Source organism: Phoca vitulina, unplaced genomic scaffold, assembly GCF_004348235.1.
Source record: "Phoca vitulina isolate PV1807 unplaced genomic scaffold, GSC_HSeal_1.0 scaffold12, whole genome shotgun sequence".
NCBI classification, from domain to species: domain Eukaryota; kingdom Metazoa; phylum Chordata; class Mammalia; order Carnivora; family Phocidae; genus Phoca; species Phoca vitulina.
Genome location: NW_022589715.1, coordinates 35,737,721 through 35,763,713, shown reverse-complemented (window position 1 = coordinate 35,763,713; position 25,993 = coordinate 35,737,721). Strand labels below are relative to the sequence as shown.

General features: G+C 42.3%; 1 long non-coding RNA gene across 1 annotated transcript in view; it reads left to right on the top strand.

Annotated features, from left to right (window-relative positions):
• Nucleotides 1-16,828, top strand: part of LOC116636278 — a 38,727-nt gene extending 21,899 nt beyond the window's left edge. Inside the window, exon 3 of the long non-coding RNA XR_004300307.1 lies at nucleotides 5,300-16,828. This is a non-coding gene — a long non-coding RNA (uncharacterized LOC116636278). The remainder of the gene's footprint in view (nucleotides 1-5,299) is intronic.
• The last annotated feature ends 9,165 nt before the right edge of the window (nucleotides 16,829-25,993 follow it).

Sequence of the window (25,993 nt, the reverse complement as noted above, 5' to 3'; positions counted from 1 at the left end):
AAAAGGAAAGAAAAAAAGAAAAAAGAAAAAGATAAAGATAAAAACAAACAAAAGCAGAACAAAACAAAACAAAACAAAAACAGAATGTGATCAAATATGATCAGGCTGGATTATAGATCAGTGCCACACACTAGATTTTGGGTGTATTTTGGTCTGTTAAAAGAAAGTCCCTCCCAAAATTTTAAAGAAAGAAAAACTTATATATGTACAAAAATAAGGGTTGATATGATGAAGGGATGGAATATGACTGTAAAGATGGAAATTATAAAAAATTTTAAAAAAGGATTTGATAAGTTGTTTGAAAAAAGAAAGAAGAGGATTGAAAAAAAAAGAAAGAAAAAAGGGAGAGAATGTGATCAGGCAGGGGAGTAGAAAAAAACCATACACTAGAGATTTAGAGTATATTTTGATCTGTTAGAAGAAACTATCTCAAGATTTTAAAGAGAGAACAACTTATATATATATGCCAAAAATACGGGTAACTACTATGAAGGGATAGAATATGACTTTAAAAATGAAAAATAAAAATGTTTTTTTTTAAAAAAGGGATTGATAAGATGTTGGTTGAAAAAGGGAAAAAGAAAAATTCAAAAAAAAAGACAGTTAAAAAAAAATTAACTTTGAAAGACTACAGAATCATGGTAAAAAAAGCCATGGATTCTATGTGCAGTATTCCCCTAGCACTGGAGTTCTGCCGTTCTCATTAATCGGTAAACTTGGTCTTGGCTGGCTGTTCTCGCTGATCTTCTGGGGGAGGGGCCTGTTGCCGTGGTTCCCAAATGTCTTTGCCGGAGGCAAAATTGCCCCGCCCTTGCCGGTCCGGGCTAAGTAATCTGCTCGGGTTTGCTCTCCGGAGCTTTTGTTCCCTGCAAGCTTTCCGTACAGCTTTGGAGGCGGAGAGTGAAAATGGCAGCCTCCCAGTCTCCGCCCCGGCGGAGCCGAGAACTCGGGGTCCCGCTCCTCAGCGAGCCCCCAGAGAAAAGCAGTCAGTCACTCCCGTCTCCCCGGTCTCCGGCCGCACTCCGCGCTCACCCGGCCTGTGACCGCGCCTTTCTATCTGGCACCCGACCCCGGGTGTAGTCTCCAAACCCAGCAGATCCCCGCGGTGCGCTCCCGCACCTCTCCTCCCGGGGGAAGAAGGTGAGTCTCCCCGGATCTGCCGCTTGTTGGGTCCCTGCTGGAGGAGCAGTGGCCCGACTGTGCCGCGGATCACGGTCTATGACAACCCCGAGCTGAGAGCCCGCGCCTGGGCTCCGTCTCTGCAGCCGGCTTCCCTGCTCCGATACTTGGGAGCTCTGCCGCACTCAGGCACCCCCGGTCTTTCTGTGACCCCGAGGGTCCTGAGACCACACTGTCCCGCGAGGGTTCCACCCCCCACTTCGCCACCAGAGTGACGTCCCTCAGCGGAGCAGACTTTTAAAAGTTCCGAGTTTGTGCTCCGTGGCTCTATCACTTGCCGGAAGCGGCCGTCGGAGGCCCCTCCCCCGCCGTCTATCCTCCCGAATATCGCCTCGGATTCACTTCTCCGCACGTCCTACCTTCCAAAAAGTGGTCGCTTTTCTGTTCAGAGAGTTGTTGCTCTTCTTTTCTTTGATCTCCTGTTGAGTTTGTAGGTGTTCAGAATGGTTTGATCCCTATCCAGCTGAATTCCTGAGAGGAGACGAAATCCAGGTCTCCTACTCCTCCGCCATCTTGCTCTGCCCCTCTGATCCAATATGATTTCTGTCCTTAAAAGAAGAGATTAGGACACAGGCATACTCAAAGAGGGAAGAGCTTTTTTTGACACTGGGAGAAGTTGGCCATCTATAAGCCAAGGAGAAAGGCCTGGAACAGACCCTTTCCTCATGGCTCAGAAGTGGCTAACCCTTCCAACAATATGATATTGGACTTCTAGCCTCCAGAATTGTGAGAAAATAAATTTTTGTTTCTTCAGCCTCCCAGTCTGCCTAGCAAATATAGGCCAACCCATGCTAAATAGTCTTTAGAAAAGAATTGAGGTTCAAGAATATCATTGCATGATTATTACACCTGATTCCCATGGCCCAAGATTCAGAGCCTATTCTTATAGAAAAGATGTGAAATCATTGCTAAATCTTAGCTTTGAGGACGTAGAAAAAATGGAAATGATTGTTATTTTTCCCTCTACTCTAGAAACCCCATTGAATCCCATTAAGAGACAAGTTCAGCTATTATAATAGAAAACTATGTGAAATGGCCTTTTCTAGAATAGCAGATGTCAGTGCTTTGAGGATGGATGGCATCAAGATGACTGTATATTTTGTGGCCTATAGATTAGATAGCAAGTGGATAAATCAGGAATCTTGTATAAGAAATGTGTTTACAACATCCAAGCTTGTTCTTACTTAGTAATAATGATTTTTCTAACCAAATAAGGCCCAAACTTATTATTAATGTCGATCACAGGACACTTGTAAATTTTCAGCCACATTTTTGCCTCTTGCCTATATTTGATCCCTCTGATAAATAAGGTGGATTTTCCCCCATGCAATAGAAATAAATAGGCCCCCGTAACTGTTGACATTTGCCATAGATCAAATAACAATTTGGAGCTGGAGGAATGACTGGAAACTTTACCTCTGTAACAATCATTGAGATCTAGGGAGAGACAGAGCTGCCTCACAGTCCTTTACACATGTTGATTCATTCCAGTTTGGGTTGTTTTCACTGTAAAATTTAGAAAGGCAGTGTGTAAAATGGTCCCTGGGCCTTGGTGAGATTTCTCAAAAGCAGTCTGAGGTCCACGTGAGCAGTTAGGATGAGAATAACCATCAGTGTTTCACAGTATGTGCTCACTCCAACATCCCAATTCCTATTTGGTCTCCCAATTTGGGACAGTTTGACATCCTAACAGAAGGTAGTTTAGTCACCTTGGTAAATGACTTCATGTAGGTTATTCTTCCTGGATGTAGTTCTACCAAGCAAAGAAAAGAAACCTGAACAAAAACAATGCTGGAGCAGGTGTTCTAGCCATTGGAGAGGAGTCATTAGCGTGACATTACTCAATCACTTTGTTTCTCTTATAATAATATATTATTTATTAGAAGCATTGCTTGTGTCTGTGTCACTTTTTATAAATCTCACATCTAACATTTTTCCACTTTGGGTGTGCCACAGGCAGAAGCAAGTTATGTTTGCAGAAGGTGAGCCAGAGAAATTGTAATCCTGTTTTGACTAAAGCTCTCTCCTAAGCTCATTTAGAAACCAGTATAACATTTAGCAAGACACTGCTGATACTTTTTTGTCTTTTATTTGGGTTTCTCAAATCCAAAATGTTGCATTTTAGAGCTTAGAGGAAATTAAAAACAAAAAACCTATTTCTCATGTCCCTCCATTGAAAAGCATGAAAGGAAAAGTAGCTGCATTAAATTATTCTGTGAACACTTTAATAAGCAGACCAGACACAGATCTTCATGGTAGTGCATTTTCTTGCAGTGTGCGAAGAGCAGTGATACAGTGGAGTGCTTTCCCCTCATCCATACCAGTTGAGAGTAAAAGGGATTCCATTTCCTTAGGTATCTTATTTAGTAAAACTAAACAAAGCTTCTGGATTTAGAGCCTTTAAGTGAAGACAATAGAGTGTGTTAAGTAGCCAGCTAATATTCTGCTAAAAACCCGACAACCCTCAGGGAGGCCTCATAGAGTGTCTATTATTGGATTGTGAGTCTCATCCGACATGTTTTTGATTTGGATAACTCCAATTCTACCCCATTCCCTCGCCATTTCAAGCAGCATTATCACAGTTCAGGCAATCAACAGAGACCTGGAGGAAGAGAACATTAGATCTGCTCTTGGGAACACAGGGGAGACAGCATGTTAAAACTGGGGCATTTGCCTCAAAATTGGGGCATGTGGTGCTCTTACAGAGAAGACTCTCCTCAGAAACTTGCTGTCATTCCCTCGAGACTATTATCAAGTTATCTTGGATGTGGCTCTATGAAAATGCTACAGATGCAGCAGGAGAGAGCATTTCTTTTCCTAAGATGATTACTGCCAATAAAGAACTCATGTCAAAAATAAGTAAACTTACCTGAGGAGCTTAATAAGCACTGATTGGTGGAAGGAGAGGGAAGGTGAAGCTTGGAAATTTTGCACTTCCTGCGTGTTCGTCTTCTGTAGTCTGGCTGGGTGAGTAGGGTCGCTTAGGAAGGAAAGGAGGCCAAAATGAGAGGCAGACAATAAAAAGGAACTTTTCTTTTTTTAATCAGGAAGTTTCCCATATTATTGATAGTGTCATTGTTAGTATCTAGTGTTTCCACTAGAAACATCAAATATGCAAATAAAAAGTGGTTATGAATGTAGTCACTTCACAATTAGCCACATGATGGAAGACAAAAATACCTTGGAGATTTGGGGAAGTAGAGAGAATACATATACTCAGATTATTTTTCATTACCTTAGGCTCCTATTGGCATTAATAATGTTTCACAAGGGCTTAGAATTTAGGGAATAGGCTAAATGAAAATGAACAGGTACAATATAGCAGTGAGTGTGTATGAATGCCATCCAAGGCCAGCATGATTACTGCAGCTTCCACTATAATTAGCACACATTGACTATCCCCTCATAATGTGCCAGGCAAAGCTCTAAGTCCCCTCTGTGATAAGGCATTTAAATCCCCACAACAATGGGAATTGTTATTTCCATTTTACAGCAAGTGGAACCAAAGCACCGAGAGGTTGAGTAACTTGCTCTTAGGACCATGGGACTCATAGCAGAACTAGGATATAAAGTACATTATTATGCTTCTTCACAAAGATGACTCTATGATGCATCTGTAATGGGAGGACAAAATGGAACTCAGACCTGAATGGAAAACCTATATAGCAAATAGGCTGTACATGGTTAAATAGGTAGCCTATAGGGTATTATGTTTTAAGGGTTGCCTAATTGATGGCTTAGGAATAAGTCAATTCTAGAAATAGTTTAGGAGTACACAGTTGAACAAATAATGGTATAATACCATGCTCACTCTAATACACAACATGTTTTAGTTCTGTAGGACCTTGTGGCCAAATGATGTATACTTTGGATTCTTTCTTTCTGAAGTAAACTAAACGAACTCATGAACAATAAGGCATACTCGGTACTTTTACCCATGTACACTGATTTGAATAACATCTCAATGAAGTACTGGGACACTCCATTCTTGAATCTCTATCTCTCATCCTGACAATTTTTGGATGGGAATTGTATGGAACTCATCCTAAAAATAAATAATTGTCCTATTTCACTGAAGATATTATTTTATAACTATGTCTAAATGTTATTTGTCTTCTAGAAAACACAGTAAAGAGAAGAGCCCAAGGATTTGAGAGAAGGAACGTGTTGATGGAGGAATAGCTCTCCCAGGGGAAATGAAAGGACTTTCTCATCCGTGGTTCACCTGAATGTGCGGCGTCCAGTGCAAGTGACAAGAGAATATGTTGTTTGTGAAATGTGCACCTCCAGTGACATCCTCACCTTTCCAACACTGATGCCACTGTAGATGTTTTTCCAGCCCTCTTTACACTCTTCAGACAGCGTGATCTACCGTGGCAGGCCTTTTTCCTAAATTTTAACCCTCAAAGATGCTAAGATGGAGCTACACATATGGTACGAGCAGAATGAATGGAAGCAACTGAGTGCAAAGAGAAGCATTTATTTAACCTCAGGAAGAGAGACAAATAGGCCTTTTTTAAATTGGTTTAGAACTATTCGGTCGTTCTTTATGTGATTGTTCCTTCTTAATTTTAGTAAAATATTTCAGTTTGGGGGAAATACCTTTCCTAGCTAATAAGATATAAAAAGAAAACACTTCAAATATTTGCAACTCTTCCTCTAGAATTTCATGCTAATTTTGCCTCTCTCCCTCCTCCATTTCTTTCTATGCAAATCATTCTTGTATATGTCTTCCAATGTATTTTTCATGAAGAAAACATAGTAGAAAATCAAAGGTAAGCAGAACAGATCAAGGCAGAGCTTCACCTTTCTCCAAGAAGTCTTCCAGACTTCTTTAGATGTAATGCTCTTGAAGGCAAGAAACATGTCAATTTTATCTCTGTTGGTACCTGGCACGTATTAGATACACAGTAAATTATCTGACTCTATCAATAAATGAGCAAACAAGAATGGATGAAGAAAGGAGATGTTTTTCTAAGGCTCTCAAAGATGATTTATAGAACATTTTGGAAATGGGCCCACTTTGTTTCCAAAGGAAATTTTACTTTCAAATTAAAAAAAAAAATTTACCCAAATGAGATTTTGGGGGATTTCATGTGATTAACTCTTTACATTATCTTGTAGTAATTATACAGAAATCTCTATTTATGTAAACATGGTGAATGCATCATAACACTAGAATAAGTGTACAAATACTGCATGTCAAATTAGGTTATAATCACTTTCAAGGGACGTGATTTCCTAGTTAAACAGATTCGTTTACATCTTGCGAAATAAAAAATAAGTGAAAATAACTATATAAAATCAGGCTTACAGCTGGACAGATCTTCTTGGCAATGGTCCAGGCACTGAGCGGGGAAAGCCCCTCCAGCTGAGGGATGCTCAGGATGCCCAAGATGACTGCAGGCTCGGCCTGGAGAGGGGCCTTCAGCTGCCGTCCTGACTGCTCTGGGTCTCTGGCTATCTGTGGGGAGATGGGCTGTCTTCACATTTCAGATGAGACTCTCCGCTCGAGGGGTTTGGGGGGGGAATGGGAACTTGCTCAGTGGAGGAGAAAAAGCCAGTTCAACATATCACCCTTAGGGAAAAAGCATAATAGAATAAGTTAGGGCTCTACCTAAAAAGCAAATAGTTGAAGTAGCATTGGCATCAGAGGGGCTTAGAGTCAGAGTTTGAGAACCACTGATCATATGGTCCAGTGCTCATAATACAGATGAGGAAACCGGCCACAAGGCGAGAAGCAGGACAAGATGGAGACCCATAACTTTTCTTCCCAAATCTGGTGCTTGTTTATGGGACAACTGAAGCTCACCCTTTCGAGGGAGATAACTTTTTAAACGCTGCTCATTTTGATGCATATTTTTTTAAAAATACATTTCACATCACCCTGACTTAGCCAATGTCATTGGCGGAGGGGCATGTTGTAAACCTCAGCCACACGTGGCATGGTAACGTGGTGGCGCTGTCTATGGCTAATTGGCTTCGGTAAACAGGGGGCTCTTGGTTATCTTTTCTCTGTGTTGCCATCATATTCATCTGCTACTTATTTTCATTAGTTACAAGAAGTTACTGAAGCAGTGATTTTTTTTTGAACCCATGAATTCTGACTTGGAGATAATCCTGCATTTCTGCTATTGAGTATGTTTTTGTTTGTTGCATTGATACTCACGTTTGTTTAAAATATATTTGTTGAACACTAGTTCTCTGCCATGCTGTGTGTACATTAGCTTCTCCTCATGTTCCATTGGTTGAATTGTCCAGAGCAGGGCTTGGCAAATGACGGCCAGTGAGCCAAATCTGGCCCACTGCCTCTTTTTGTAAATAAAATTTTATTGGAACACAGTCACACACATTTGTTTGCATATTGTCCGTGGCTGTTTCCACACTACAACAGCAGTGCTGAGTAGTTGGGATAGAGACTAGATGGCCCATAAAGACTAAAATATTTGCAGTTTGGCCCTTGACAGGAAATTTTGCCAACCATGATCTTGAGTGTGAACGCTCGAGGATCTAGCTGGCTTGGTAAGAGAGCCAAATAAAATAGATGGTACTAAATTAGCCACCCCCGGGCACGACTCACTCTCAAGTGTTTGTGGCCACGAGTCATAACCGTGGCACTAAACAATGAGGAGAGTACGGGCAAAATAGTCTTCTGAGAAATACAAGCCTCCTTCAGATTCCTTTAAATTATTTTCAAACCCTGTTCCTGGAACCATCCCTAATCTGTACTAATACTACAAACTTGTAGCTTTTGCATTACGAATTTATTGTTATTTCTTTTACCTCCTTTTTTTCAGGGAAAAGGTAATTAGGCTATAAACAGAGGTCTGACAACTAATTTCAGTCAAGGCAAAATTAATACAAAACAAGCAGATAATTTTAGTCACGTGAAATTAAAATAGATATTTTTTAATGACATTCTAAAAGAAAAATCCAAGTCTCTCTCTCTTTTTTTTTTTTTTTTGCCCTTTGTTTTCCCCTACCTTACCCTGTTCTCATGTAATCCCCTACTCGTGTAGGTAGTGACATGTGCTATTTTAGGTGAAGTACCAGCCCACAGCTACAGCTGTCCTCACTGCTCCTCCTTCCCATCCCCACTATTGATCTTTGTGTGGAGACCTGCTTCTTCTCTCTCCTTCTCAGGGATTCTGGGACACTGAAAAGACAGCAGGCACATCTGTGGGAAAGGTAGGCACTGCCCACCCCTTAAATTTCCACATTTTCACTGACATTAATAAGAGCCCCTTTGCTAAATCTATTTTAGAACTTCAAAAATTTAAAAGTTAGTGGCACCGTGGGTGTGTGTGTATTTCTGGGGGGGAGAGATTCCAACATGGCTGTGCTCTGTCACTCCAAGAACATATTAAATATGCATCTCAATGTCAGCAACACCTTGAGATGCTATCTCCAAAATTATCACCTGCCTTCTGAAAACCATAACCCTAAAAATATTGATTGGTTAAAAGGCAGGATCTGAAGGAATGAGCCAGTGTCTCTGTGAATTATCCTAATCAAATAAGGATAGTATTAACCTAGATACTCACTGATCTGCCAGTATTTGGTTTGAAATGTAGGCATCTCTACTGAAGTTATGTGTTTCATTCTTTTGAATATTTCTTCCAGACATTTAAATACATTACCACTAAGCCAGAACCAAGAAAAGCATAAAAAGCATTTTAGGGAATAAATTCAGCAAGTTTCCATTTGTACCAGATAGTAAAATTGTTGACATGCATTATGAGGCCTGTGTATTTTTCAGCCTGTCAGGTCTCAGTCACGTGCTCAAGGTGGACTATTTTGGCTGCTCAAGGTGATGTGGGAAGGTCTCAGCCCATCCAGGTAGCGGTGCTCCCTAATAAAGAGAGAATTTCCAAGTCACCTGGCATAGCTAGTTAGGCAAGTCAGAAGAAAAGCTTATTTCATTAATTATGCTATCAGTGTAACTTCAGCAAAGGGTAGCCAGCTAAGTACAAGGTGGAAGGGCTGGTAGGGATCCTCTCCATTGAAGTGTGGAGCTTCACGCAATTTTATTTAGAAGCACTTCCATTACTAAGGAGGCTATGAGTTGATCGACTGTGTCTTAGAATTAACTACAGTGGTGGAAACACAAATTGCAAACCAGCATGAAGTCACAAAGGGAACAGAGAAAAGAGAAGAGGTAGAAGTCGGGGACTCATGTGTGCTCCTCATTTGCCTTCACGGAAATAAGTGTGCGCCCAGCTGCCGGGAGTCCGCCGTTAGCCGAGCGAGCCTGATTATTGCCAGGCAGAGCGCCTAATGAGACGCACGCCACCTTCCTGTCTCTTCTCCGGCGCTTCTGGTTTCAGGGCAGCCTGGATTTTTGTTGGAGGCAAATGATTGTGTCCCCTCTGCTCGATATGCTGGAATCAAATAGGATTGGTAAGGAAGAGAGGACCTGGCCTGGAAAGGTCTTGGCCACGAGTTATCTGTGTGGGCACCTGAGGAAGGTTCCAGTGTAATACCGTGTGTAGTGAGGGGAGGAGGCCATGCGGGCCCCTGAGCGCCACCACCATCTCTGAAGCCTTGGGCGGGCGCCCCTCAATCCTGCCGGGGACTGTCAGCCCTAGCCTTCTCAGCGCTCACTTTGTCCTTCCCAATGGAGAAGGCCAGCTCAGATCAAAATTAAGCTTTAATCCTCTCCGAGAGTCATAGTACTTTTTTTCTCTTTCCCTGATGCCTTGACTGATTTTTCTCCAGATTCAGGGCTCAGAAAAATACTTAAATTTCCCACAAATGACTGGGATGCAATTTCGTCTTGAAAACCCTAAATCACAATCTATCGAAGAGTAATTCTGTGCACTCTGTCATGTACGTCTCTGTGTTTCCCATGGTGACCTTGAGACACTGTTGGTGACTAAACCGATCATTGTTAAATGAACCCTGACGATATTTAGCCTTTATTTGCATATCCCTTTCAGTTTGCCAAGTGATTCTACAACTATTAGCTCTTTTGCCATTAGAAGATAAGCCCACAGCAGAGCAAACTCCGTTCTCATTGTAGACATGAGGAGACAGACTCCAGGGCAAAGATGCGGCGCAGGTTAGGTGGTTGTGCATTGCCAGATTCTTGCCCGAAACTCCTGACTCTAGGTTGGTAAGCATTATGCCAAGTTTCCCGACAGTCTGTAACATCTTTGAAACACCTCTCCAGTGTGGAAACCTTGTTTCTTATTGGCCTTTTGTCTCTAGAGGTGCCAAATCCGAGAAGAGCCAGTTGAAAACCCCCAGGCAAGTGGGAGGTGCTGGAGGCAGTGGTGTGCTTGGTGCTTCGGGCTCATGCGGGCCAACGGAGACCGTCTCTTCCCACCTCCAGGTTCAGTGATGTCACGTCAGTAGCTTGAAACTGGCCATGACAGCAGTGTTTACACCATGGAAATTGTCGACCACCACGAATCAGAGAGTCGTGGTTAGTTACCTCCCAAGAGAGTTGGTTGTCAAATATCAACCAGTGCACTGCTGGTTAGAAATCTGGGCAACTCCGCAAAGAACCTGCATCCAGGTTTCCTAACGCTTAGAATATGTTCCAATGTGCTTGATTTGTAAGATACTAAATTTCTTTGTGAAACCTTTTAAATATATCCTTTTGCAGTCTTTTGAAACTACAAGTAGGAGAACATCAAAGTATCTTCCAGGAGAGGGAGAGTGAGGTCTGGGAATAAAATTAGCTACTTGTTTAAGGCTATGGGTGTTTGTGAACATGCGAGTGTGCTTTAAATTACACATAATTTTAAACAACTGTGTAAAAAGAGTTTTAAAAGTTTAATGGTGCTGAACCACGAATAGGAATTAAAAATTGAAAAGGAAATACAAAACTATACCTTGTTTTTCTGCTTTAAAAAATAAGTTTCCTTCTCATTTGCAATTAAGATGGAAGAATTTGCATAAAATGTGTAAAATTAGAGATAATTGAACTACAGTAGCTATAAAAGTGGCTTTTCCACTTAAAAAATAAATCAGATGTCCACTAAAAGGGTGTAAGAGCCATGTCTCCCCCCCGCCTTGCCTCCCTCTCGCATTTAGGTCTCTGGTATTTTTCACACTTTTATAGCTGATTTTTATTGCCAAACAATCCTTGGAGTTTGTGGCAGCTCAGAGACAGCAGCTGGCCCAGGCAGGCCTGTTAAGTCTGGCATGTTAAGGACCCTTCAGAAGATTTCAAATCCAGCCTCAGCACCCAGGTCAGTAGATCAAATCCAGGGAGACCTTAGGGAGGCTGCAAGTGGGCGTCGGAGGAAAAGGGAACATGGGGAGAAAGGAAGACAAGAAAAGCCAAAGTACAGAAATGCCTTGAAACTAAACATCAATAGCTGTTTTTGTTTCCCTGTACCAGGATCCCCCCGCTTGGGAACCTCAAGTTTTAAAGGGCCAGTCTGGAAAAGATTGCCCCAGTGATCAAAGTGGCCACATGTGATGTTCCAGACTGATGTCTGTGTTCCCACTGAAGGAGACTTTCTTCCCAGGATGAGATGTAGTCTCCACTCTGAAGGGAAGCTCAGGACTAGCAACTGAGCAACTTCAGGAAACATATGCTAGGCCTATTCCTGATTGCCCGTGGCTGAGGTAGACTTTGCCTCTCCCATTTGGCGTCCAGGCCTGTGATGATGCACCCAACAACAGTGTGCCGTCTGTTTGTTGTTCTCCCTGAGGTGTTTGTGACATGCAGTATTGGGAGGTATTCTAGCCACTTGCCTCATCTGTCCTCTTCCTCGAAACCAGAAGCACTTCAAGGGCAGACATTGGTGGGGGGGAGGATTTCACAGGTAAAATGTGGTATTGAAAGTGCCCACGTGGTTCTCAGAAATGTGACAAAGCTCTCCAAGCTATACAAATGGGGAAATGCTAGCTGTAGTTCTCTATCTTCTGCTACAGAGTAAAAAAAAATCTGTTTTTAAAAAAATCATGAAAATAAGTAAAAACAAAGATAAGTGGTCTCTCAAAGCACGGTGAGATCTCTCCTACTAAGCCATTTTATCGGTGACCCTCGACCATCTGTTCATGCCATGCCTGTGTGTTGTGCAGTGGATCCCAGAGCATCTAAGAGGTAAGTAAAAACTGTTCGTGGATTTGATTTGACATCCTCTCTTCTCAGGAACCCAGAGCCTTCACAGTCAGCTCTGTCCAGAGAGGCCTTTTCCAGCACAGCTCTTTGCGGCTAATGTTCCTACTCAATCTACGTCACATCTTTTTAAAATAAGTAACAGAGAAGATCCTGCAGTTCCCTTAACTCCTACCCTCTCTTTGGAAGTTATTAGCTGATTGGATGATAGGGAATAGGGTTATTGGTTTTGTGCGTGACCCCTGCCTAGTAGTGTGTTTGCCTTCAATTTGGGGCATCCTGGAGATGATGTATCAACTCATAGTAGCAATTCTGCTGGCCTGGGAGACGCCAGTGGGGGATATCAGCAGCAGGATGTGAATATTTTGAATTCCAGCAAAGCTACACTACCCAGAGAGCTGTCTTCTCCATTTTTCCATTAGGCCAACCTGGATGTGCTCCCCCTTAGCCATGGGGACGTCCGTTTCACTTACACCAGGGCATGTCCATTTCCCAGAAAGAATCAACATAAACATCAACTTATTTTTACACATTCTATTTTCCATGTGAAGGTGTGTGGCTAAAAACTGATTCATATTTAATAACACATAGAACATAAACCTGATATCTAACGTGAATATGTACAATCATTCTTTATATAGTCTGACCTAAAGTTCTTAGCAAGCCAAGATGTGTTCTGTGAGGTTGCATCTTGAAGAATGAGGAATGTGGAGGGGTCGCTCAGACCAGAGAGGATGGCAGTGCTTAGTGAATGACATCTGAAGCTGGTCATTGGCACCTGAGGGTTGAGAGAGCTGGAATACACACCGCCATTCCCTTCTTTGTGGGTGTTGAGACCTCCTGTGACTTCAGAATCTTCCTCAGCACAGGTGTCCCAAGAGCAGTTCATTGAGGTTGGCCAGAGCAACAATGCTGCTTTGGCACTCGTGATATTTATCCTAGAAAAGTATGGTAAACACTGCTGGAAGTAGAATGTGCAAGTTTCTGGATTATTTTTTTCTAGTTGATGAGTAGAGTCTCTTCCAAATCTTGGGAAAGACTTGTGCTTTCTGGATACTTTAATTCTGTTATTTTTTCCTCATACTCCACCCCCAGCTTTTTACCCTGTTTACATGGGTACGGATGCAAAGCTAGTTTTCATGTAAAGCTAGAAAAATCAAAAAGGAAAAAAGTAAAAGTAAAATATGTACCATATGATCTTCAGCATTTTTGCCCATGGACCCAAAACTTGGATTTCAATTTTCTAGCTCTCTACCATCAAAGAATGTCCTTCCCCAGCCCATCTGATCGATGACTGGGACAACAAAGACAGGGCTCCACAATGCTTGAGGTCACTGGGGACCACCTTACCTTCATCTTTGCACTCAGACTGTCCTTTGCACTCCTTCCTGAATGTCCCTTCCCTCCCCATGGGAAATGACCCCTTAGTGCCTTCTTTCCTACTAGGAAACTTCCATCTTCATGGAAGTAATATAAATTCTACTCAACGTAAATTCTATAATTTTTCAAGAGTCTTTTGTTTAACACGGAAACTTCAAGCAGAGGACCCAGGGCATTTTCTTTCATCAACCTGGCTCTAATTTTACTGGAGCACTAAAAAGAAATCTACTTGGCTTTTCTCTTGTCCGGCACTCCACTTGCTCTGAAGCACATTCGAAAGCCACCTCTGATTTGAAGACGCCTCCACGGACTGATGTAATTGGACCAGCATTGCCAGCCCCCCACACTCTTCGCTACTCCACGTTATTGCAGAGCAGACTACTGTTTTGCAGACCTTCCTTATTGCGTAAATGGCTACATTATCACTGTGTACACATTAGGACAAGCAAATGGGCCCCTTAAGGCAAATAAGGGTTCAAATAACCCAGACAAGGTAGCCCAACTGAATTGAGGATTCACCCTTGTTACAACCTTATTGCTTTATGGCACATGAACCAGTGGAAGGGACAGACTGTTGCAAGTGTGTTTCTACTGATCCTGCTGGCAAATCACAGCTTTATTACAGTAATGAGCCTGACCATATTTCTGTGCTTATGCATATTAGGCACCAAATGTATTTTCTGGCCTGCCAGCCTGTGGTAGTAACTAACACGAGCAATTTGTCCTGGGTTACAGTGTGTGTGCATGCATTAGGTATGAGCATGTTAGTTGCTTTGGGTGATAAAATACTACATGTTTCATCATGCGTATTTTTATATGCACAACTTAACTGTATGCAAAATAGCTTGGCAATTAACCAATACAACTTATTAGCTTATTACAAGATTATTGCATAAATATGTGAATTGGGGACAACCACACTTTCAAGTTAGCAATATTAAAAATTTCGTAGGATTATTAAATATCTAAAGAAAAATGGTGTCTTTTTTCCCCCCCTCTATGGTATAAGTGTTAAGGTTCTTTAAAAAAATATCTTGATTCTCCTCTCAGTTTCATTTCCATAAATAACCCTGAGCGGCCCCCTTTTTAGGAGGCTGTGGGATTTGAGACTGTGAATTCCCCCATACTCATTGTGAGCTGACATTTGGCCTCTGACCCCATCAGCTTTCAGTAAAGGTGAATGGTCATTATTGTAATTTCTTCCTCAGGATCATATTTTATGTATGCCAGTTATTGGGTCCATGATTATTAAAAAGTGACATCAGCATAATTCAGCTCAGCCGCTAAAAACAATGTATATTCTCCCCCCTCTCTCTGTTGAGCGCCGGGATCGTAAAGCTCCGCGCTGCTTGCTCAGTGACTGCCCGGGCGGGGTACAGGACTTACTCCAAAAGCGCAGACACACGGAACCCCGTCTTCCCGAGCTCTTCATTAAAACGAACTCTTTTCTCTGGCTCTGCTGCCAGACAAAGACACGGACAAAAAATAAGTACAGACTATAGGATTGGTGCAAAATAAAGGGCTAGCTGGGTGGGAGGTTTCTGCTGAGGGGACCGCTGCTGTTGCTGCCTCCGCACACGGCACGCCCCGGACAGGGTGGTGGCAGAGAATGACTTTTTTTTTTTTCCCTCCATTCGGGTTGGATTTATGTAAATGACCGCACAGAACAGGGGCCTTTATTTAGTTGCTACTAAAGCTGGAATCGTGTTGTACAAGAGCTGATAACATGAAATAACATGAAATAAGTGGGCTTATCCCTTCTGAACCTTGTTTTACAGTACTGGTATTTCTCTTTCGCAAATCCTGCTGCGTTTTTAAGTAATACGATAAAACAACATAAATGTCTTTGTGGCTAAAACTGATTGTTTCAGAAGGAACGTGGCTGTTTTATTCTTGTCTTTTATCTCCTCACCACTGAATTTTTGAAAACAGGACCTGCTCCCCGGCCTGCGTGGATATAATAGGTTATTTGCGCAGAGACCCCCACAATTATTCAGGCACCAAAGAGAGGGAGAGTGGGAGGGAACCCCGTGCTGATAATAGCAACACCCCAAATAAATAGAAAACCAAAACCGAAATGTGCCTTTTGCAGTCCTGTCACAGATTAATATGGCTCATGATAGATACTTAGTTCTCTGACAGTTTCCCCTGCACCTTCGCTGGGAAGTTGATAGAAATTACTCCAGCTGAATGCTTAAAGCAGATGTTATCCCATTAATTAGCTCTGGACCCGGGTACACTCGAGACTTTCCCATTTTCAGGCCGAAAGGAATTGGTCCCAGTGAGCGTGCTCCATATCCACATTTAGTATCATCTCATAAACAGCAGTGAAAACACAGCAGGCCCTTGATGAAGATACATTAGCTTATTTCTAATTTAAAGTTATGTTGCTTAACCTTAATGTAATTGGTCACCGGTGGCCAACTGTTTGTATAGTGTGTTGATGACCAAAGAGATGTAATAAATTATAAAACTCTCTGCTTAAATGGAGGGAACGACTGTTTTGTTAAAAGCTTTGCATGTAATAATGGTAAAATAATTACACCTCAAGCCGAATAACTGTGAAGCTGTTAATACTAACAACAGAGTTGTTCTCAGAATAGCTCAGTTCAACCTCACTTAAAACAAGTCCAGGAACCTGGCTCTTGTATGTAGCGAAAGAGTAACTCTTTGAAAGTTCAATCTCACATTGATTAAAATAAATGGGTAAGTCATACTGTTACCTTATTTGGGGATGATGGTGATGGGTAGTAGGGTGGTGGAGTGAATTAAAATAACCAATTGCTGCGGCTAATGAGGAGACAGAAAACACAAACAGTTCTCTCCTGTACATTGGTTCGCGGTCACCGCCAGACACGTCTTTAAAGAAGACTTGATTAGCTGGTGCAATAACGGGGATAATAATCAAATATGAGAGTAATTGACACAACGTTAATGTTTAATAATGAATAACATGCCAGGGGCAAAATAAAGGGAAACTATCTTCTTTTCTGAGAACAAGTTCTGACTTAAAATTTCTTAGGCCAAATAGAGAGAGCGATTACTTGAGGTTTGTGAACTACAATTCCAGGATTATAATTAAAGTTATAAATATGGTTAAAGTAAAGTCACGCGATTAACAATATTCAATCTATCAGGGGTAACGGTATTCATTCCATAGGTTTTCTATGTCACTGTTAAAAATCTAGTCCCTCCCCCCCACCGCCCTTCCCCGCCCCTGTTAAAGGCTTGTGACTTTAGTTTGAAATGCAAAAGTGAAATAAACAGCGTGTGCTTCTGTCTGGATGTTCTTTTTTCCATCCTGGTTGGATTGTGTTAACTAGCTTCGCCGTAACAAGTAAGAAAAGTTTTTGCTTTTCTCAAAAGATAGTCCTTTTCTCTAAATATTTGCGTTGTGAATTTGGATCACCTCCAAAGGGTACTCGCCTCACAATAGAGAAAAAGCATTTCTCTCCCTTCTCACATTACATTTCTTAGAAAGACCTTCCAATAATTTAAACTATTTACAGTACCTCCAGGTCATTATTTCCCCCCACCTCCGCTGGAATACCCTGGGACACTATTTACGGCTGACTTTCTGAGTTACCCCACAGGATCAGTTTACAAAACGAGACTTCACCATGTGAAAGTCATTATTTCGTTTAACACAACTTGCAATGTTAAGGGATTCCCCCCCTTTTTTTTTTAATTTGCCATTTATGCACAGACACTGAGTGACTGGTAGTGTCAGTTCTGAAAACCCCACAGCTCAGATGTGAAGACATGTATCTCTTCAGGGTCAATCTATCAGTATTATTTGGGGCTAATTCATAAAATCAAAGATACTGATGACAAAACAAGAGGAGGATTAACAGATTTATTTTTTTTCCTTCCGGGGGTGGGGGGCGGGGAATGAAAGAAAAACTTCCTATGGAATTAACAATTCTGCATGATGGATAATAACCTAACAGAGGCTTCTAAGCAATCAGAGGCCAGTGGGCCATCCCATGAAGACCATGCTAATTGAAGCTGTGAAAGGGGAAGTCCCCAAGTTTGTACAGAAAAGAGATGTGCTCTGGGAATAAGTTCGGAGCTACCCTTCTTAATGGTAAAAATGACTCTGTTGCTCTTCCAACTAAAAATCAATGTGGCTAACAATTTTAATAAGGAACATGAATCTGAAAACGTGTTTAGTATCAGGTTATATAAACACACCCTAATGAGATACCATAACATCCATCACATTAAAGGCTGGTTTCCTGCAAGGTATATTAGCTAAAAATGCTCCATATATTAGGTCAGTATACAACAGTACACATAATAAAGCAGCTCTGTCAAGATAAGATGCATGTTTTGCCCCTTAAAACTGTTATGTTTTGCACATTTTATAAGGTTCCTTGAATACATGAATAAGATAAGTTATTCCCATCTCTTTTTTAAGCAATCTCAGAAATGGCTATGACCTGAAATTGGAATTCTTGTAAACACCCATCCGAAGAAAATGTGTGTGGCTCTGTCTTAAAGAGACGGTACACGTTTAATTATCCCAACTTCTTCTAGCAGAATACTATTAACATGCACATTAGCATCATCTCATTGGTTCATCCTGCTGCTCCACCTCAGGGGCAGCGGTAGGAGCTAATCTTATTGCTCCCATGCGCATAATAATGAAATTTGGTCTTGTCTCAAGGCAGCGTTCTTTGGTCTAAAGTACAGCTGGAGACATTACTGTTCTGGAAAATTTCTGACCAATTCACTGTAAAAGATAAAGAAATAAAATAAAATATAGTCCCAAACAACGATGGGGAAATGTATTGTTTTACCTTGGTTATCAAATATTAAGCGACTGAAGATACAGATGACTTCGTGTTTGAATAAAGACAGGAGAGGAAACTAAATTCTTAGATGCCTGTATTTGTATACATCCCAAGGAGCACACCCCACATGTAAACTCCAGATAATCAGCGGATACCAGTGAAAGTTCTGCTCCTGAACACTGTATCTCTGGCTGCGTATAGGTGGGTTAAAAATAAACCCAAACCATCGAAAGCACCCTTTTCTCACGTCTTTTTCATCCGTTTTCCAAGAAACAATGACAAGATCTCATGGAATATATAATACCTTTGCCTTTTTGCATGCAATGTTGGAAAGCTCTAATAAAAGAAATATGCATACACCGCCTAGCACACACAAAAATACATGTGAATTCAAGGCTACTGAATTAAGGGAGGTTGTTCCAACATTTCCCCCACTGTCCATTATTTGTATTCAAGGTTTTTGAAATGACATTGTAATCTGATGATGCACCAGCCTATTATATTGTCTAGCAGGACAAATATCCTTGCGTTTTCTCTGTAGAACTAACACAATTTTTCCATGTCAGAGGTGCATAATATCCTGGCGGTCATAAGGAATGATGCTATTAATCCTCTTGGGCAATCTCCAGGTCTGATTATTAGGGAAATAAATTTGCATGCTGCATATGAGCTAGGTGAATCACCGAGAGCACAAATTATATTTCCTGACAGCAAGTTAGAGGATGGAGCCGTGTCGCTTTTTTATCTTTCCCCCCCTCTGAAAGCTATAGAATTTCAATTCATTACATGAGATTGGTTAGAATTCAAGTCTCTTTTTAAGTTGATATTAAGTTGAGTCTGTTATCTCTGTGAAGGCTGGTAGGTTCCCCAGAGTATCCACCTAATCACTACTTAAAAAAATCGAAACGTATAGTTAGTGTCATGATTTAGGTACCAGAGCTCCTTTATTTATCAGCACAGAGTGAGATAATTTCAATTTGAGCCTCCATAGCCCTCATGAATTTAACTGACTTGAAAGCTTTTCACCCCTGCTCCCTTTCTCCCTCCCCCTTTTGTTGCATATTGTAATAATAGTTCTTCCGGGCACCTTCGTTGCTGCCATGCCCAGCATTGCACAAGGCGCCTTCCTCCATCGTGGAGGCTCGCTCCCCGCCGGCCCGGCTTGTGCACGCAGCCCCGACTTCTCTCTCCACATCTGACTGCGTCCTCTTTGCCGGCAGTACCACTAGGCGTGTCTGCATTCAATATCCATGATGAATGTATTTTTATTATTTCCAGCGGTTGGCATCTGAGAAACCTTTTTGCATTATTAAATTTGAGCAGGGAGAATGATAGCAAATAAGAGCATAATAAATTGCTTTATGTCCTAATGTATTAATTAAGCAGACATTTATTATAATGGTTGTTTTATAGGCCCATTGTAAAAATGTATGATTGTGTGGTGATACTCCGAGCTGGAGTCACATATGGTAACCCGGGTGGGTGGGTTGTGACGTTTGTCAGACTGGAAAGGGTTCGCCAGGCCCGGTCTGCAAATTCACAGGGAAGCAGAGGAGCTGGCGGAGGGGTGAGTTTGGTGAAATAGTATGGCTAGCCTCCAACCAAGTCAGGAATCCTTTTATTATTATCGTGGTTACGTATAAAAATAATAAAAAAAAATACACCTTGCACACGCAGTAAATACCTTTTGTTGTATAGTGCTTTGCAGTTTTTAAAGTACATTTACAGATGAATGCACCACAAAAAGATACACTAGATTATAGAGCCTTCCTTCAATTCAAAAATGTGTATTATTACCATTGCTTGAAACAGAAATATGGGTACACTTTGGAATAATAAGAATAATGGCAAATTCAGGAGGCAGACAATCTTGGAATATGTAAGATCAAAGTGTTTTAGGTTATATTTATTTATTCAGAGCGAACCCAAAGCAGCACAGCTCCGAGGGTTCTAGCTTGGCCTTCTGATTACTGGAGCCTCGGGTAATTGTCAGAAAAACAATTCTTTCTTTACCGTGCTTCTTCTCAGTGGGTTAAGTGATTCAGCTACCATTTTCCCCAATAAATAAAAGGTTCTAGCAAGTTCTTCCATCACTTTGCTTTCCCATGCACTCAACAGAGTTTTGGTGCAATACTTTTCAGAACGGAAATACCTGGGTGTCACGGGTGTGCTTTCTAAGGCACGTGGCGTGTGATTTTGCATCGTCAGAAAATCGTCTCCACATTTAAGGAAAGGAAGTTGGAAGGAATTCAGGGAATGTCCGTGGGGAGGGATGCCGGGGGGCTCGGGGCCTATTTCCTGTCCCTCACGTGGGGCCTACTTTGGGCTTCAGACAGTAGTGGTTTTCAGCACTGTTTGCTTTAACTCCTGCCTCATACTGGACACTGAGGCTGGTAATTAGAGGCAACGTATGACAAGCTCAGAAAAGGACAGGAGGTTAGAAGCTGATAATGCCTAAAACCAGTAACTGCAAAGTAAAGCAAACCAAACCCATTCCCAGAACCCTCCCAGACTCCTCTTCGGGACTTCGGCACTTGGGCTGGCTGCAAAGCAGGTGTCGGAATGACCAGGGAGAGGGAGAGCTGGAGAAGGGACGAGGCTGGAATATACTGCTCACCGAGCACGTGTGAGAGTCCTTGAGGCCGACCACTGGCCGACCGTGGAAGAGAATGGTAGAGGCCATGCAAGGTGCATCCATGAGCTGGTAGCCAAATGACACACGATCCAGAAAAACACTGCCTCCCTCTGCGTGATGTGAAAACAGTCGCTCAATTCAGTGAAAATACATCAATGTGATAGGAATCTTCATATTTAGAAAGTGATAAAATCTGAGTGATCTGAATTTGCTCTTCCCGGACCAGTTGTTCAGATACTATGTATATGTTCGAGGAGGAATTTCTCTTCCTTAATGGAGAGCATCCTGTTAGGGTCCTTGTTTATGCTGTTTTCCATGGCCCACCCATGGCCTTACATAGAGGGGAGGAGTGTAGCTTTATCTCAGATGCGAGGACGCGGAGGTCCGAGCAGTTCAGTCAATACCTAAGCTCAGAGCTAGGAGGTAGTAGAGCTTTTGTTCAAATATGGTTCTGATGCCCAAAAATCTTGTGTTCTTATTCCTGGGCCAATGTTTCTCCTAGGAGAGGCAGAGAGAAAAAAAAAAGGGTAGAAGGAGACATAGGAAGAAGGAGAGACAGAGAGAGAGAAACAGGGAGGAGAGGAGGGAGAAGGAGAGGAGGGAGAAGGAGAGAGAGAATTTGAGTCTTCCAAATGAAAGGGAGGTAAATTCAAACTAAAACATTCCTCTATTTTTTCTTTTCACACTTCTGCTCCAAATTTGAGACTGGGTGCTCTGTCTTTACATCTACAGGAATCACATGTAAACCATTTCTATTTGCTCTTGGGAATTAAAGGAAAGAGCTTAAGGTAACATGACTTTCGGTCATCGCCTTCCTCGGAAGATTCATCCGGTAGAGCATCTGTGAAGCCACACGCCTCTGGGTTATGCTGTTTGGACCCAGACAGAGTTGGGTGTAAATTAAGTCTTGATCTTTACTAGCCATTATGTCTTAGAGAAAGCCATTTACCCTCTGTGAGTGTTCAATTATTATTATTATTGTTATTATTAATATTATGATACATAATAGACTCAACTGTAAAACCTCATGAAGCACAGTAAATTCTTCCAGGTTTCTGGTCAAAAGGCAAATTTGTATAGTCCAGACCATAAACCAGGCAGAATCCAATCCTCCTAGGTCGTTATCGACCCCACATTAAACCAGCACCTGATTGGCCGGGCCCCACACACTGAGCATAAAACCAAGCTCTGAAAATGCCCGTGATTAGCCTCTCGCCGGGATTGTGTGCGATCTGATAACACGTCCGACTGTAATCATAGTCATTTCTGTGCTTACATTCGTCCTGGCCTGTGCAGTGAGCAAGAATTTTTACTTCAGTGTTTTCCCACGAGCCCCATAATTACTCCAAGAGAGAAACGGTACTTTCGTTGACATTTTACAGATGTGGAAACCGAGTGGCAGAGATTTGGGAAGACCGGCGCAACGTCGCCAGTAACTAACAGAATGGGACCCGAAACTCAAGGTTTTGGCACCTTGCGGTTCCTCTCTCGAGTACCGAAATTTTGGATCTTGAACCTAAAGCTGAAGTGTTTAGAAAAGAGAATGAAATACTTTCTTCCAAGTTACTCTGCCAGCGTAAGGAACTAGAGAACACCAAACTTTGTAGAGGGTCTGGATCCATAAAGTGAGTTGATTGATATGTCTTTAAAAATTGCGCGATTAGACCAACACTAATACCACTTACATTTATCTAGGGCTTGGATTCCAACCATCGCATACTTGTCCTGAAAACAAAAGCTAGCTTTGCAGGATTTCGCCCAGGGCCCTGGCCTCCACCAGGGAGCTGGCAGTCTTCGGTTAGCTTCTGTGCAGTGACCTATCATGACAAAAAAAGGGATTTCACACAGCCCAAGCAACTGACAACACAGCTCACCTTTCAGGGAAAATGTAATATTTTCTGATAAGCAGCTTATGCTAGTTTTCTTAGCAAATAGCCCGGAAGCATTTCTGTCTGTGGCATTTCTAGATGTGATAAGTTGAAGGGAACCCTTTTCTGACCATGCCATAGTCAGGCAGGCCCTTTTGGTTCAGGAGACAGCTATTTGGAAAGATGTAAACATGTGGCAATTTGAAAATGATATAAAGTAATTGATCATGGAGACAGCCCAGAGCATGCATTGTTAAGAGAAATACATGTCCCTCTTTATGGAGTTGTAAACAGAGGAGTGTATATTTATTGTTGGAGGCAGAGGCCAAAGCCTGGGGCGAGATTAGGTCAAAGCCTTGTCACTTTTGCACATGGCCATGCATAAAAGCTCTACACATATTTTAGCAGGAGTATTTTCTAACTCGCGTTCAAAGAACAAGGCACCAGGGCTCGATGTTCCCATTCCGGGTTTCACTTGCTCGTCATGGCAACTTAATGAGGTGCTCCTCTTGCCATTTTGTGACTGCGGACCCGAGGGCCAGGAACGTCTAGTAGCTCACCTTCCGCTAGGAAGCTGATGAACAGCAAGAGTGACAATCTGAACCGAGTTCTGACGCCAAAGCCCATAGTCTCCACCACACCATTCTCCCTCCAGAGCTGAAAGCAAACGCGAGGTGCGTTGTTGGGCACAGGGCTTGCCTACCTCTGCTGCTCGACGTGAACCCCTGGGATGACGCTCTCAGACCACGGGAGGACGAGCACCGTGGTCTTTTGTCCCTCCCTGATTATACACCCAAGAAAATTAAGGAGGTGCCTTATCTCCTCCCATGTCTGAGTACCACGGGCTTGGTCAAGCTCTGGTGAAAGATGAAGACAGTCCTTCGGGGAAACTTCCAAGTGACTTGCAGCCTTTGCATTGCAAAGAACACCACGGTGCCTTCAGAGTTTGCTTTCATAACTTTGGTTGCAGGCTATTTTGAGGGAAAATGCCTCCCATCTTCCCTTTACCTTGCAGGTATTCGGTAACTATTAGACCACATTTTAAAATGAATTGTGTGCACCGATGTTGGAGAAGGTTGGGCTCTCTGAGCTGCCCCCAGTGACATCTGACTACAGTGACAGTCAGCGGTATTCAAACTGAATTAATCAGAAAACACAGCCTACTTCAATGTGACGTTTAGAGGGAGGAGGGATAGCTACGTATTTACCAAAGGGATGTCACTGAACCATCTTTCTATCTGGAGATAGCCTATGGCTACAGAACCCTTTCAAACCAGCAGGAGAGCGATAAACTACACTCGGAGCCAGGCCTTTTAGGCCCGGGCCTCTTGTTCTCTCCTCTCATTCCTCAAGCTGGCCCTGGTTATTTTATTTGGGGCAAGGCCACCAGATGAAGTGGGGGCTTTGGATGCCGTGTGCAGGGACCGCAGGGACACAGAGAGCCTTTGGAGATGGAGGCATCGCTCTGATCATTCTCGAAAGTGAACACACATAATGCGGCAGCGCCCTGCAAGGAAGGAAATTTGGTGAGAACAGGGATCGCGGGACCTCAATTTTCCAAACATGTGATGCTAATTATGCAAACAGGTGAGAACTCTGAAATCTCTTCATCATGCGTGTCATGCAACGGAAGTATTATGCAGCCTACCTCGGCATTATACAGTAATAATGTTATTTCACATTGGCTAGTTGACAAGCATGGGCCAATGCTGTCTGTCAAACAAAACTGTTGTGCCAGATTGTATCTTGGCGATAAGTAGAAGAGCCACTCACAGTCTGTTTATGTATTAATCAAGGCATCAGACTCACATTGCTCCTTCAGATGCATCCTTTACTACAAAATATGAGACTCTTTTGGATACGAGGTGTCTTATCTCGAGCTGCCACAGCAAAGTACCATAGACTGGGTGGCTTGAACAACAGAAATGTATTTCTCACCCTTCTGGAGCCCAGAAGTGTGAGATCGGGCTGCCGGCATGGTCACCATCACCTTCTTGCTGTGACCTCACATGGCAGAGAGACAGAGAGAGAGAGAAAGCTAGCTTTCCGGTGTCTCCTCTTATAAAACCCTACCCTCATGATCTCATCTAAATCTAATTCTTTCCCAAAGGTTCCATCTTCAAATACTATCATATGAGAGGTTGGAGCTTCAACACATAAATTTTGGAGGGACAATTCAGTTCATGGCACTGGAGTGTGGCTGACACCCCCCCCCACCTCACTTCTCCTTTGCTCACAAACTTTTTTTTTGAGCTCCAAGTACGTTGTAATGAATTCTTAGAGTTGGTTCCATTTTTTCCTAAGGGTATAGGAAATCATCTTGCTGTAACTCCCCAAGTTGTGTATGCTCCTCACACTTAAACACAAGTGAGACAGACACTATGCAAATTTGCCATAAAGGCAAGCAAACTACTTTGCACCCAGGACCAGTTAGATGTGGTAAGACTTGAGGAATGATTATGACACTCGTCCCAATAAAAAGTACTTTGCGTGTTTGCTTCGGCAGCACATGTACTAAAAAGTACTTTGTTTCTGGAACAGATCCAAAATAACATGTACATTTTTACACTAAGCCACCACTCCTCCTTTCTACTTAGTGCTTAACAGACACACTTATTTTTTAACACTCCGTAATTGTCACAGTGGGTAGGAGTATTCAGATCTCCATGCCAGAAAGGTCTGGGATTCCAGTCTGAAACCAAACCTACATGACAACATCTGTTGGATACCTGAAAGCAACACTAATGATTTTCTTCACCCAGTGAGTGTTGGAGTATTTCAGATGAGTTGTTGAAATAAAAATGCCTTCAGCCCTTAGGTGATACCCGTCTAAGCGGGAATCATAGGTGAAATTCTTTCCTTTCCTTGTTTCCCTCCTTCCCTCCCTCCCTCCATTCCTTCCTTCTTTCTTTCCTTCCTTCCTTCCTTTCTAGAAGCTGTGAAAAAACTGAGGAGTTTATAGCATTGAAGGAAGAGATTATTGAGTAATTACCAGGCAGGATTGACTTGTGAAGAGCTTGGTGGAACTTAAGGGCTGAGTCTACATAGCACAATGTGA